Source organism: Microtus pennsylvanicus, chromosome 1, assembly GCF_037038515.1.
Source record: "Microtus pennsylvanicus isolate mMicPen1 chromosome 1, mMicPen1.hap1, whole genome shotgun sequence".
In the NCBI taxonomy this organism is placed as follows: domain Eukaryota; kingdom Metazoa; phylum Chordata; class Mammalia; order Rodentia; family Cricetidae; genus Microtus; species Microtus pennsylvanicus.
In genome coordinates, this window is record NC_134579.1 from 43,988,980 (window position 1) to 44,004,169 (window position 15,190).

Genomic DNA, 15,190 nt, shown 5'->3' on the forward strand with positions numbered 1-15,190 from the left:
TCTCATCCTCGTTGGCTATTGTTAAGTCTTCTTTGGAGAAATGACTATTTCAATATATTTTAAATACCAGGGTATTATGGTTTTGTTTCTTCTTCTTCTTCTTTTTTTTTTTTTTTTTTTTTTTTTTTGGTTTTTCGAAATAGCATTTCTCTGTAGCTTTGGTGCCTGTCCCGGAACTAGCTCTTGTAGACCAGGCTGGCCTCGAACTCCCAGATATCCACCTGCCTCTGCCTCCCGAGTGCTGGGATTAAAGGCGTGCGCCACCACCGCCCGGCCAAATGTTTGTTTCTTATGTGCTTGGTAGATTAACCTTTCCCAGGTTTGACAGCTGCAAGCACTTGCTCCCGTTTCATAGGTTACCCTTTACTTTGGGGAGTGTTTCTTTTGCTGAACAGAAGCTACTTGATTTGATCTATACTTTTCCTTGCTTACTTTTGATTTGTTGCCTGAGCACCATATATTCTGCTCAGGCGGGGGGGGGGGGGTATTTTGTGGCCACAATATAAATTAGCACAAATGTTTCTCAGACATTTGAAACTACACTTATCATATGATCCAGGCACCATGTTTCTGCATAATGTCTAAAATAATTGACATACTAATCATTCATTAACAGAGGAGGAAAGAATAATGTGTGTGTGTGTGTGTGTGTGTGTGTATACACACACACAGAGAGAGAGAGAATAGAATACTATGTAACCATAAAAATGAATTCTGTAACATAAGACAACATGGATGAACTTTGAGACTATTATGCTATAGGAAATAAGACAGTATAGAAAGATAAGTACTGTGTGATATTAGGAAGCTTCTAAAATAGTCAGATCCATAGGATGAGAATGTAGCAGTGGTCTGGAGAAAGTGTTGAAGAAAGTGATTACTCAGTATGCATTAAGAGTCAGTTAAACAAAATGAGTTAGAACTATAGCTCTTCCATCAGCCTTGCACAGACAGCTGACGACCATGCACTTCAGAGTGAAAACTCGTCAACAGAAGATCTGTCTCCTGCTTTAACAACAACTTAAACTTTGAAAACATTGATAGTTTTGCTTTCTTGTTTTGTTTGATGATAGAGTTCAAATGCAGAGCATGAATTTTTGTTACTGGAGAATGTGAAACCCTCTAAAAGAGTTCAAAAGTTGAGGGCTAGCTACATAGCACTAAAAATGAGCAGAAAAGAGACAACACATACTTAGAAGAGAAGAAGCTGGCCAGAGGGATCCCTAGTGGAATCCATACAGGTTTTCCAGGCATACATCCCACAGTGTTGTGCCTTATAAAGTGATTTTAAGAAAGTCTTTATTATTAGTTGATGAAAAGTTGGGTAAAGGATAAGAAAGAAATGGTAGTGGAGAGGAACAAATTTTAAATTAATTTTTGTAGCAATTGTCCAGGAGCCAACAACTTGGTGTTTCTCCTAGAATATCCTATCAGAAGCCTACAGCACTTTTCCCATCAGTACTACCTATAGGCAGGGCATTGACATGTGATTTCTAGTAGTTACTTGAAGGGTTGGCTTTACTATTAGTCTACATTGACGATCTGTTTGACTTTTTAATGCCCTATGGACTCTCTCATGTTCAGAAGATTATCACACAGAAGCAGAATCCCCACTCTGTCTCCCCCTCCTTTCTGTCTATACAAAAATTAAATAATCTACATCCCTCATTTTACATTACAGACTAGGTACTACCAAGTACCTATACTAGCAACTACCTCTCCATGCTGAAAAGGCTTAAAGGTAGACAGACTTCTGTCCTATAGCTGAGACAGAGTAGAATGAAGTACCTGTGAAGAACCCCCAGGTTGTAGTTTGCGGTAGGAGCATTATTGTGGACCTCTGCAGCCCTTATCACAGAAATTCTACCATGTATACAATGTGGTATAGAGGCTGGGAACAAATGGACCAAAGTTGAAATGTCAAATTTCAAGCAGTATGAACATGTACAGTAACAGCAATTATAACAGAAAGTACTCATATCTTCATAATCCTTGCCTATGAAATAAATCAATAATCCAATACTGTTTGAAATGTTTGCATATGGCAGCCCTTTAAGAGAAAGGACAGCTGTAGTCCAGTCCACCTTTCCCTAGACTGCAAACTGCTGAGATCAGGGAGCATGGCTTCCTGGCTGTGCAGAACATCGTAGGCATTTGCAAGAAATCAAAACAAGGTTGTGTGTTGTATGTTTGTTTGTTGTGTGTGTGTATGCATATTTGTGTTTGTGTGTGTGTGTGTGTGTGTGTGTGTGTGTGTGTGTGTGTGTGTGTGTGTGAAGAAATCAAACTGGAGCTCAGAAACTAAAAACGAGGGCCTAAAGCAGCCAGGCAAGCTAGAATTTGAAGTCACATCTATTTTATTAAGCATGGCCAGTTGGCCTTTTATAATGTGAACACTTTAGTTTCTTTATTTTGTGAACAGTCAGTTCTTGCTTTATCAACCACAGTTCCTTTGCGCTCTACAGACTTGGTGAGGAAAACAATCATAAATCCTTGGGACTTGATATTAAAGTGTTTTGGCTCAATTACTTGCATGAATTTATCTGTTGGTGAAGGTGCAAGTTTCTACCACAACAGCCACCAGCAGTGAGAATTAATCTCCCGAGTCTTAATTAAAGCAGTCTTTGGAGACGACAAGTGCCTCGGGAAGTGCCAGAAATCTCATTTGAAAGCTTCCTGATTGTGATATTTCCAATGTCATATTGCAGATTCAAGAAACTTGGGTGTTTGGAATAAGCTTTAGCACGAGAACAGCCTCACGTTAAGTGCTTATCTTAACCGCTGAACCATCTGTGCTTCCTCCATCATGGCTGTGAACAGTACATAAGACCCAGCATCCTCCTTCCTGTCCCATTTTGCATCTAAGCACGATCTATTTCCAAAGTCATTTTTCTCCTCTTCCCATCAAGCTAAGCAGAAACTAGCTGGGAATATTTCAACAGAATTGAAATATTTTCCATCCTTTCTAATAACCCTGTCTCCCACACTTCTGAAATTTCCTGTTTTAAACTCATAGTTATTTTAGTCAAGTGTTTTTTTTTCCTTTTTACTATTCACATCCAATTCATTGCCTTTCTTGCTAATTTGTCTAAACGGCTTCTTGAATTTCTACCTGCATCTTTGCTTCTTGTATAATATTATGCCATTTCAAAACTTTCTTTGCTTTTAATTTCAGGATTCTGCATGTTTTTATCATCACCTACAAGGTATCAGAGTGAGTCATTCTATATAATAAGCAGCATGGCAAAAAAATTTATTAAATAAACTAATTACGATCCTATGTTTTATTATCAGTGCAGAATGTCACTTTTATTCTCTGCCTTCTTCAGAGTAGACCTAAAGTAAAAGATTCAGGAAAGCTAAACAAAATCCAACACAGATATGTCCAGGTGGAGATGAGCCTGGAAGTCCTAGGAGGTGAGCGTAAAAATCTCCCGAGGATGTTTACTTGAAAATTAAAAGGGCTAAAGAATGGTTCATAAACATAAATGTAAAAGATGTCACATTGTAAGAGGTGAATCTTCTTTATCAACCGTTTGCATAAATGAAACTTGAAAAACTGGTGAGAGACTATAGTTGTGAATTTCAGATTCATCGCAGGAAGAATCTTCCAGTGCTTAGAACCACATAAGAAGTAGCTGTGCCTTATGAAGTAGTGGCTCTCTTGTCTAAGTGGCTGTTCTCTGATTCCTTATTCTAAAGGCTGTAAGTGATATTCATGTAACTGGAAGGAAAACAAACCTCAAAGACCACTGGAACCTTTACCAATCCTGAGTAATCTCTGCTATTGTTTGGCTATAAAGTATTCCCCCTCCCCAACTCACATGCTGAAAGCTGGGTCCCAGTTAGTGGATTCTATTATTGAGGGGTGATTGAATCATGAGAACTGTAACTTAATAGTGGGCAAATCAATTCAAGGATTCATAGAGTGATGACAGTCAAACAAGGTGTAGCTAAAGGAATTAGGTCACAGATGGCATATCTTTGAAGGGAATCTGTTGTCCCTGGAGCCAGCTGTAAGTGGACTTACTAACGCAATGAGCAAATTGGTAATCTGTTTCTTCCCTTTAGGTATATGTCTTAGGTATATGTGGAAATGAAAGCAAATCATTTTTTCTTTTGCAATAGTCCACTCAATTAGTCCTACTATATTAGTCTTTTATCCTGACTGCTTCACATTCCTGTCCATCCTTGGGAGAGCTCAGCCCATTGTCTTTCCCATAGTCCACTCCAGGAAGCGTATCTAGGCACACAGAGCTGCAGGTTAGCAGAATTAGAATTCAGGATAGGAGTCAGTAACAATGCATCTAGGGAAAAAAATCAAAACAAAGAATCAAAGAAGAGACTGAAGTGCAACAGCAGACCATTTCTCTCTCGGGCAATGTTCAAAAGTGGCCAGTCTTCATCAAAGTGCGTTTGATTGTTGGTCAGTGACTTCTATTCCGGATAACAGTGATCCTTTTCTTTCTTGCTTTGCTAGAGTGGCCAGCTATGAGTAAGGCACCAAGGCAAACAGATGCATAATGCTATTCTGAGTAAGCTTGGACCCCTGGCTATCACTTGCACTCATGGTAAATCTGTCAGGTCCCATTTCATTTAGACTCATAATAGCTGAGATATAGGATTCTTTACGTGATCAGTGACTAGTTATGATCTTTTACAAATCGAAGGAAAAGTAGATATTAGCGAATATCTCAACAGTTAACCAGAACTAACCCTAAACAGTTTGTCCACTAGTTGTTTTATTTTTCATTTTTTAAAATAAATCCCATAAATTCTTGAAGATAAAAATAGTATTGCCTAGTTTTGATCTATCCATTTCCCATGAGTCTTCTATAATGCCTTGCATGTGTCGAGTTCTTTTAAAGATATTTACTGAACGAAGGTATGAACGAATAAATAAAGTTGACCCAGAGAATTATTTTGAAGTTCTATTTTATTAATATTTCCTGGAGAGTTTTGTTATTTTATTGTCTTCTAACTTTTTTTAAAGGCTTTCAAATTATTTAGTCCCAGTCTGCTGAAATTCAGTATTTCTCATCTTTTCATTCCTCTTTCTATTACATAGGGATGCCTCTGTGGTGCTTCTTCCCTGCTGGCTCCTTCATATTTTCTAAAGGCATATCCCTATTTTTTTTAAAGGAGAGCATACATTCTAAACAGAAAGCCTTAGGTTTTGTGGCACAACATATAACTGGACTCCTGGTTCTTCAGCTAGTGCATAGGCTCTCATAGAGGGTATCAATGATCCTCTTTTCCTGTGACTGGAGTTGAGTTATTGTTATATTTTGAATTGTGATGAGATCTTTGAATAGAAACTGGCATACAGACTTAAACAAGCTGATAATGATGGTTTCTAGAAAACAATTTGATTTTATAATTTTCCATTAAATTTCATAGAAAGTTAAAGGATAGATTCGTATGCTCATGGTTTTTGTCCTTCACTTATCAATTATTTTATCCTCATTTTTTCAGTTTGGACTCTATAGATTTCAATGTTCCAACACCTTCATTTGTAAAAATTATTTTATTTGTGGTAAGAACATGATCTTCTTAGCAAATTGATAATCTTAGATTTTATTAATCTAAATACAGGATATTTCACAAGATAAATACAGTTCATTCATCTTGCTTAAGTGACATTTTATGTCATTTGATTACTATTCCCCATACCACCAAAGTGCCAAATCAAGACACCATTGTCTATCTCTTTGAGTATGTTAATCTGATTATTTTAGTTTTTTTTCATGAAGGCAAGAATGTAGTTTTTATACTTTGTGACTTTTTTTTTAACCTATCTAAACATCCTTCAAGTCTGTCCATGTTGCCACATATTATAAAATATCTTTCTTAAAGTTCAGTTAGGGCATTGAAGAGAAGGCTCAGTAACTAAGAGCACACTCTGCTCTTTCAGGGGACCTAAGTCAAGTACCCAGTTCCCACTTAGCATGGTTCACACCACCTGTAACTCCAACTCAGGGGATCTGATACCTCTTTTGGCCTTTGCAAGTGCCTTCACTCATATGTGCACACAAACAATAAATAAATACAAGATAATTTTTAAAAGGCTGAATGATATCCCATTGTATTTATCCCATGTTTTTGTCCTTTTGTTATTTGGCAAGTATTTTATTTATCTCTACATCTTAGTTAGCATTGCTGTCTCTGATCAATTCAAAATAGTGTAGCTGCTATGAAAAACAGCATAGAGTTTTCTCAAAAAGCACACAAGAAGTAAACAATAATCAGATCTGGCAATATCACTTCTGGGTATTTACCTATAAGTCTTCTCAATTTTCAGTGGACAGTGGGGGTTAAGAAACCTTGTATAGAATTATACAATACACAAAGTTCAAAGTTCTTCAACACAAATTACCAAGTGACTGATATTTCTTTAATGAGAAGATGAACCATGCCTGGGATCCCATATTCAGGTTGAACTTTGTCAGTAACAAAGCAGAGTGTAGGAAGAAAAGAGGTAAGGAATTACTTCCGCGAATTTCCCTGTACCCTGTACCCATCAACCTGGCCCATGCAAGTATCTTTGCACTTATCCTGTGGACAGAAGGATGTTGCAAGGAACAAGAACTTGCATTAATTTGCAGCTTGAAAACTTGAGTGTATGTTCTTGTTACGAGCTTTAAACATTATTTAGATGGCCATTAAATACTTAAATATGCATTTGTAAGTAACTAATCAACCCGGAAAGGTATCTTTGAAGCGCATTTCACTCTTGTTTTTTTTTTTTTTTTTGAAGTTTTACTGTGACTCTAAACAAGATTCTGTAAATTAAATCTCTGTCTTACTAGAGTTAATGGTGAAGGTTACATTGCAAACTGAATGTTTCAGAAGAATGTCAGCCCGAATAGACTCCTTTTTCAATTAATCCCATCTCTATTTTGTTTAAATTCAGAGATTTCCTTTTATTTTAATCTCTATCAAAGAATATGATGGTATTGGCATAAAAAACCCAGAAAACAAACACCTTCTGCCTGTGGCATTTTTGCAACATGTCCAGAAAGTAACTCTCATCACCCCTGACTCCATTTGCATTGAGGACTGAACTCTGTACCTTTTTCCAATTGGCTGATCATAAGCATTCTCTCAATTCCAACTCCATTTATTTGATATCAGAGCACACATGGTTCATTATTTTCCGGAAGTACCAGACTGTGAATCGCCTCATGGCTGCTCAACAAACTGTGTCAAGCAATAAAATCCTGTGTCACTGGATTGAGCGGAAGACTCTCCCTTTAGCATTCTTTTCATGTTCTTTATCTCCAGGAGAAGCTGAGAGTAACCCGACTCCTCTCTTCTATGCCATGTAAGGAGGCACAATGGGAACAGCAACAGTTTGAGCCTATGTAGTCTGTATGTCCTATCATCTTGCTGCTCCCAAACCTTCATATTTTATATTTGCTTCTGAAAATAAGGATAGAAAATAGCTATCTTTGAAGTGATATAAGTTCTGACCCAATGCTCTTCTTTAATGTGAATGTAATAATTACATGGATTTAGGGAACTCGATGTGATAGTTATACAGGTGCATATGAAGTACAATGATCAAATCTGACTGATTAGCATTCCCCTCTTCTTAAATGTGGAGCAACCTTTCTATTAAAAGTTTTAAATTCTTTTTTTCCAATTCTTTACAAAACAAACATTTGGTTGTTGTGACCTTGTCACCTTACTGTGCTATAAAGCAGAAGCTCGTATGTGTCAATACTACTCTGTTTTAGAGGTTTCTCAACCTTGTTCTATTCTGGATCTCTACTACAGTTCCCAGACTTATGGTGATCCCTATTTTACTATTACTTTGAAATGACAAGAAAATAAACAAACAAAAAAATGTAAAAACTCTCATGTAACCCAGAATATGGGATATTGGTGTTTTATGCTTGACTTAGTTCCCCCTTAAGGCTGACTGCTATTCCATTATGTATATATGACACCTTTTAAACAATTCTATTCTTCTGTTGATGGGCACATAGGTTAACTGTATATTTTGACTGTTGAGATTAATGTGGCAATATAGGCACAAGTTTGGCTACCTTTTGAACAAACAAACTGATTTCATTTTCTTCATATTATTACTTTTGGATCCTTCAATTTCTGACTTCATTTAATCATTCACCTGTAGAAATTATGCTTACTTTTCATCTGTTTTCCAGTTATATTTACAAATTATATCATTATTATCACCAAAGACAAATGGATATTTACTTGTTTTAAACAAGCTTCTTTTAGGTAAATTGTTTTATTTTTTATTTTATTAATCCAAAAATTTTATCAGGGCATGGTGGCACATACCTTTAATCCTAGAACTTGGGAGGCAAGTTAAAGTAGATCTCTTTAAGTTTGATGCCATCCTGATCTACTTGGAAAGTTCAAGGACAGTCATGGCTACATTGTGAAACCCAGTCTCAAAACAGATCAAAAAGTAAAACAAGTCAAAATTCAAGATGTCTATGTTTATTTTGGGGGAGCAGGCATTTCGAGGCAGGGTTTCTCTGTAGCTTTGGTGTCTTTCCTGGAACTAGCACTTGTAGACCAGGCTGGCCTCAAACTCACAGAGATCCCTCCACCTGCCTCTGCCTTCCAAGTGCTGGGATTAAAGGCATGCATCACCACTACCCAGCTGATGTCTATGTTATATTTAAAACTAAGGACCAAACTCTAGGAAGCTCATCTACAGCTTACTATCTGCTGTTCTTTGGTCTGCACTGCAATTGACCTTCTTTCTTCAGCATCAAAGCTGCTCCCCCTTGTATTAGGCATAAACGTATCTACATATACTGAAGTCATGGGGTGAATAGCAGACACCAGCCTTACTGGATTAAATACTCACACACATTCAACATGATTGGAAACCTGTATGTGAAGGCACAACAGAAATCTGAAATTAGTAGATACTTTAAAATAGAGAAATTTGGGAGGATGGGCATAAAATAATTGAGACATTTGACAAAATGTTGTATCTGTTCATTACCTTAAAGCATAATTTTGTAAGTCAAGATTGAATGGAATTTCCTTACCTCATAAAAGAAAATCTGAGGGGGTGGGGTAGCAAAACAATGAATGGTGGCTTCCACTGAGAATGAGACAAAAACACCTATGTTTCAGCTTCTCATTGAAAGCCTTATGACAGGGCAGCAAGGCAGGAAAAAAAGAATCTGAATACTGCAAATCAAGATATAAGGCTCTAATTACTTATAGAATGTGTGAAGCTTTACCTAGAATTACAGAGTTTATAAACTATTAGATTCTATAAAATACTTCAGGGAAGCACAGGATACAAAAGTCAATGGACAAAAATCAATTGTGTTTGTGTATATTGGCAACAATGGAAGCCTGTGTCATTGTCTTTTTGGATAATTTGCATGGCATTTATCTTGGACTGGAGCGTAAGACACTGCAGGAAGGAAACGTCATGAGAACACAGAGCAGCATAGGAAAGGGTTTCTGGAGCAGCCATGTCTTCAGTGAGTATTGGATATACACAGGGATAAGCAAATGGAAAAGCAGTCCTAGCTGAACTGGTATATAAGTTGCAAAGATGGGTTCCAAGGCAAGCACAGAGTTATAAGTGTCCCCAGACAAGCTGAAGCTCTGGGAGAGGAGGTGAGTTTCTTAGCTTGCCAGTCCGTACCACAGTAGAACAGTGATTGTTTTCTAAATATCGAACAGAAAGTGTCTTTGGTGTTTACAGTAGGCAATTACAGGCAAAACGTGAGCACTCAGGGTAAGTTGTAGCCCCCATTTGGTTAAAAGAAGTCCCATTTTCAATGGCCTCAGAAGTCTTTATGTAAGAAATCTAGGTCTAGGTGTTAAAGAAAAAAGTCGGTAAATGTTGACTGTTTTCTTTGCTAAGATGGGAGTCACCAACACACAGCGTTCACTATTCTCTCTTAGATGAGTATTTTAGTAGCAAAAGGATTTACTTTTTACAGAAATAAGACAGTGTATGGCGTCTAGTTCTGAATCCTTTTAAGGGGTCTGTTAAAACAACAGTTCTCAACTTTATGAAAGCTATGACCCTTTAATACAGTTCTTCATGTTTTGGTGAGCCCCGACCATAAAATTATTTCGTTGCCACAACATAACTGAAATTTTGCCACTGTTTTGAATCGTCATGTAAATATAGAGCTGACTCCAAAGGGTTCTCGACTCACAGGTTGAGAACCATTAAAGTATACAAACAGGGAGTCCCTGAAGTACTCCAAAAGACCGACTCAAGTCACATTTCAGCTTGGGTGCCTTGATACCCTTGGGCACTCAAATGGAGGAAGGTCCTGATGAGAATCACAGGAAGGAGGTGGCTAACCGTGACCCTTCCAAAGAGAAATTAATTTGGTTTTATGAAAAGACACTAAAAACACAAAGAAGAGCAAGACAGCGCCCCGCCTTCCGGAGAAGCACTAACATCCTGAATGTTTGGAAGCACTCTGTGGAAAGAGCCAGGGCTGTTTTTAAATCTCTGCTGGCTGACGCTGCCTGAGCTGTACCAGGGCCCCAGAAGGAAGCTGTGCTAGGAATGCCAATTAGCAGGCAGGGCACAAGCAGGAGCCAATGCATGCAAATGCAAAACAAACAAACCTGAAGGTGGGATGGAGAGAGGGAGGGCTGAGAGGAGGGTCTGAGAGCGGATTCAACAGCGAACCCACCCATCCGATGAATTCTTCCCTGCTCTCATTTTCAGACTCTACAGGGCTGGCTGCGCTTGCACCTCACTTGTTAATCTCCTTTTTGCATCCCTGTTTTTGTGGCTGTCAGAACTCCATATTATGCAAATTGGGCTTAAGCAATTAAGGCAATAATGTTTCCCTTGAAGAGTTTGACAAGGTGGTGGGAGTTTGGGCTGCATTTCCCAGACAGGAGCTTGGATGCTTATTTACCTACAAATAGAAGAGAACAAGAAAGGGAAAACACCATTGCATTGAGCTTACCTGAGCTGGGCTGTGGCTTTTCCTAGCTTTTCCTTTGTTGCTGTAGAGAACAAGGGGTCACTTGGCGGCATTAGCGGGTGGTAAATTTAGAATAAATGAATACTTTCTGTAAGATGTCGTTTTAACCTGTTGAATTCACAGCTGCAGAAGGTCACCGAATCAATTCCTCTGGAAGGATTTTAAAGGGGACTGGGTGACTTCGTGAGGAATAACATTTGAAGCTGCCGGGGCTGCAAATCTCTTGTTTTGGGTCATGAGCTGATTGTCAGAAAGCTAGATAGAAGCAAGGCCAGGAAACCGGGCTCTGTCTGTGATAAACCTGAATTGCACAGTCCATGAGAATGTCACAGCTACCCTCCTCTAAAACATCACCAGTCATCAGTAAACCCAAAAAAGTGCACTGAGCTCTGAATTTGGAAAGGCACATTCTATATTGCTGTACTTTGGGAACAACATGGAGATGATGATGTCCCCAATTTAAGCTCATACCGAAAAACCACCTTTTCATAGCTTGCCAGGTTTACGTCTCCAACCCCAATCCTGTGGCTGACACTTCTTCAAATGTAGAGTATTGCTACTAAATGCTGTCTTCTCTCCTAACTTGATGTTTATTGTTCATCATTCAATCACTCATTTCTTGAGCACGTCATTAGGAAATATCTACCATGCGTGTAGCAGGTCGCATGTAGGTGCGTTTGTGCACGGCTGTGAATATAAGGGAAAGAAAGACTCTGAACAAGCCTAACCACTGCGAAGTGTAGACCAATTCTTTATTATCTGCCACTGTAACTTTCACTCATGGCTCCTTCCAATGCTTTGCGATTTCCCTCTCAGGCAAGTACTCATGTCAAGCATAAAACTCCTCTCTTTGGAGTTACTCTGTGTGGGTCCTATCTACCTTAATCTTCCAAATTTTCCCGAATGTTGCCAGTGGTCCTTTTAAACCTTCTGTCCCCCCTTACATCCACCAAGGAATCACATTCTGACCTAAGTCCTCTGAAATGATTTCCTTTAAAAATGTCTCCAGTTAAAATATGATTTGCCAAATCTAATGCATTCCTTCTTTTGATCTTACTCAAGTAGAACACAGCATTTCATACTATTAATCTTCTTGTCAATTTATCTTTCTTCCGGTATGTTTCTAGACTACCTATTCTAGTAGATGTACAATAAACTTCTCCTCTGTGCTAAGAGCCGTGTGTTTTGCTGTTGTTGTTACCTTTTCTAGACTAGAACCTCCCTCTAGTTACCCCAGGCTACCTTCATAGTCGCCATCCTCATGCTTCAGTAGCCTCAGTACTAGAACTATCTATGTAGCCTCAGTACCAGAACTATATGTGTGCAACACTACACCCATATTCCCAACTTTGCAATGTGTTTAAGTCCATACAACTATCTATAATAAGACACCGCTCCACTTTTAAAGATGCTTTACCTTTATAGAGATAAAACAAATGTAAATGGATTGACCTACTGTAGTAGGTAATGTTGCTGTGAAAGGAATACCATTAAATGAAGATGTAAATTGTTAGTAGAACTGAGCATCAGGGAAAACATCAGAAAGAAGTGACAACAGAGCTGAGTTAGGGAGTTTGACAGAAGCTAACGGTGCAGTACTTAAAAGTAGACATAGCCACGGCTTTTTTTTCAACTTCCTTCCTACTCAGCTCCACATTTGCTACACAGCTTTGTAAATAAAAACAGACAATTCACACTCAGATATGCCAACGCTAATTTTTCTAGGGTTCTAATTTGTCTAATAAAAGTTCCAGAAAGATGTCTAACATCCTAGGACAAAAATATCTTAATTTTTTTTTTTGCTCTAAACACTTACCTGAATGTTACCCCTACTAAAGCTTCCCTGTAGCAAGCTCTCTCAAAGATAGTCAGACTTTCCTTTGTGGAACTACTAGCTCCCCAGTAATGACACGGAGGCTTAATATAATTGTGAAAAGTTGGCATTCAGCTTAGACTTCTCCCCAACTAGCTCTTAAAAATCAAATTAACATATTTCTATTAATCTACAGTTTGCCATGTGGCTTGGTTAACTCTCCTCTGTACCATGTAGGCTGAAACTTCTCTTTCATTCATTCCTGGTTGCCTATACTCAAATAATCACACAGAAACTATATTAATTACAACACTGCTTGGCCTATAGTGTATGTGAACTCCTAGCTACTTTTTATATCTCAAATTAATCCATTTATATTAATCTGTGTATTGCAATAAGGCTGTGGCTTACTGGATAAGGTTCTATTCTGGCATCTTTCTCCTTTAGCAGCTACATGACATCTTTCTGACACTGCCTAATCTCTCAGTATGTACCTCTTCCAGACTAGGTATATTCTGCCCTGCTATAGGCCAAAGCAGCTTCTTTATTAACCAGTAGTAACAAAACATATTCACAGCATACAGAGGGGAATCCACATCATCTCCCCTTTTCTGTCTAAATAAAAAAGGTTTTAAGTTTAACATAGTAAAATTATATAATACAAACTGTTATCAAGCAAGAATTATAGTTATAATATTTAGTTCATTTGCATTTGCCAAATTAAGGAAAATACTGTCATATATCCTATCTTTGTGAGTCTAAAATTCTATACTCAATTTATCTTTTATCATAACTAAGGAAAACTATAACCATCTGTCTTCAAGACTTCAAAGACCCCAGAAGAATATAATACTATCTAAGTAATTGGAAGCACATTATAAGCAACTTCCAAAGTTCTAAAATTGACAGAAACATATATCAATCTGATGTGGGCTGTCCTTTTGTATATGTGTTGCTTTTATTGGTTAATGAATAAAGCTGTTTCTGCCAATGACTTAGCAAAATACAGCTAAGCAGAAAATCTGAACAGAGATATAGAGGTGGAGTAGGCAGAGTGAGGGAGGTGCCATGTAACTGCTGAAGGAGGAAGACCCCGGAAAAACTTTCTGGTTGGCCATAGCCTTGTGGTGATACATAAATGAATAGAAATCTGTTAATTTAAGATATAAGAGATAGCTCAGAAAACACCTGAACTATTGGCCAAACAATGTTGTAATTAATATAGTTTCTGTGTGACTGTTTGTTTCTGAATGGCCGGGAAATAAAGGAGCAGTCTCCGTTTATAGTACCATATGCCCAACTTGCTCTACCTGCTTCTCTTAATCTACATTCTGCCATGTGGCTTGGTTACCTCTCTTCTGCCCCCATGTCCAACTTGTTCTCCATCTCTTTGGCATCCTTCCACCTGCCTCTCCTCTTCCCAAATTTTCTCTTTCCCCAGAAATCTTACCTATTCTCTGCTGTCTAACTATTGGCCATTCAGCTCTTAATTAAACCAGTCACAGTGACACATCTTTATACAGTGTAAACAAATATTTTGCAACACTTCTCACTTTTAATTAAGCAATAAATGCTCTTAGTTAGTAATACCTGAAGACATGCAGCCATCTAAGGTTCTTATTCCCTTTTAACATAGTCACCACCTTCTGGAGAGAATCAAGACCCTATCTTCCAAGTGAACACCAAATCTGTTTTACTTTTCTTATATCTCCATAGGCACAAATGAACAGTAGCATTTCCTATTTGCATTCCCTGAAGTTAGCTTTACAGAAATGCTTGCATAGAAAGTCTGTATACATTTTTAGCATTACATTTCCATCTTCAACATCAGCTTTATCTATCCTTATTCCTTTGTTTTTGTCCAATACTTTATCCACCCTGGATGACTCTTGCTTACCTGAACAGAGCATGTTTCTTTGTGTGGCCATGCCATTTTTAAATGTTTGTTTTTGTACAATGACCATCCTCCTCCTTTTTGGATGTAAGATATTAACTTTATACTTCATACCTTATTTTAATTGCCATAAAAGCCTATATATCTATAGAATGATAGTTTGCTTTGGATTTGTCCTCTAGACTTATTATCTGGCACTAAGAAAGCACATATTTGTAAACTGATCATATTGACATTTTGGCTCTTAATTTTCCAGTGTTCTTCCAAAAAACTAGACACCTTGACTGTTGCAAAAGAGATGGTCTGATATTAACCTAAAGGAATTAGGTTTATGAACAACGATATAAAACAGTTCAAATAATTGGGATACAAAAGTGGCTGTCTTGCTCAGAGAGTGTAATTGAGAAGATGGTGCAGAGCAGCCACGAAACTCTCAGCAATCCCTGGCTTAATATGCTGAGTCTGCTGACTTGTAACTTATCTGATCCAGCTGAGTAAGGTGAGTTTGTATACTTCAAA

At 37.9% G+C, this 15,190-nt stretch overlaps 1 protein-coding gene across 7 annotated transcripts in view; it reads left to right on the forward strand.

Moving 5' to 3' along the window:
* The window catches only part of Lsamp (limbic system associated membrane protein), a 2,112,174-nt gene that overhangs the window by 1,700,204 nt on the left and 396,780 nt on the right, over nucleotides 1-15,190 (forward strand). The gene's annotated exons all lie outside the window — the stretch shown is intronic.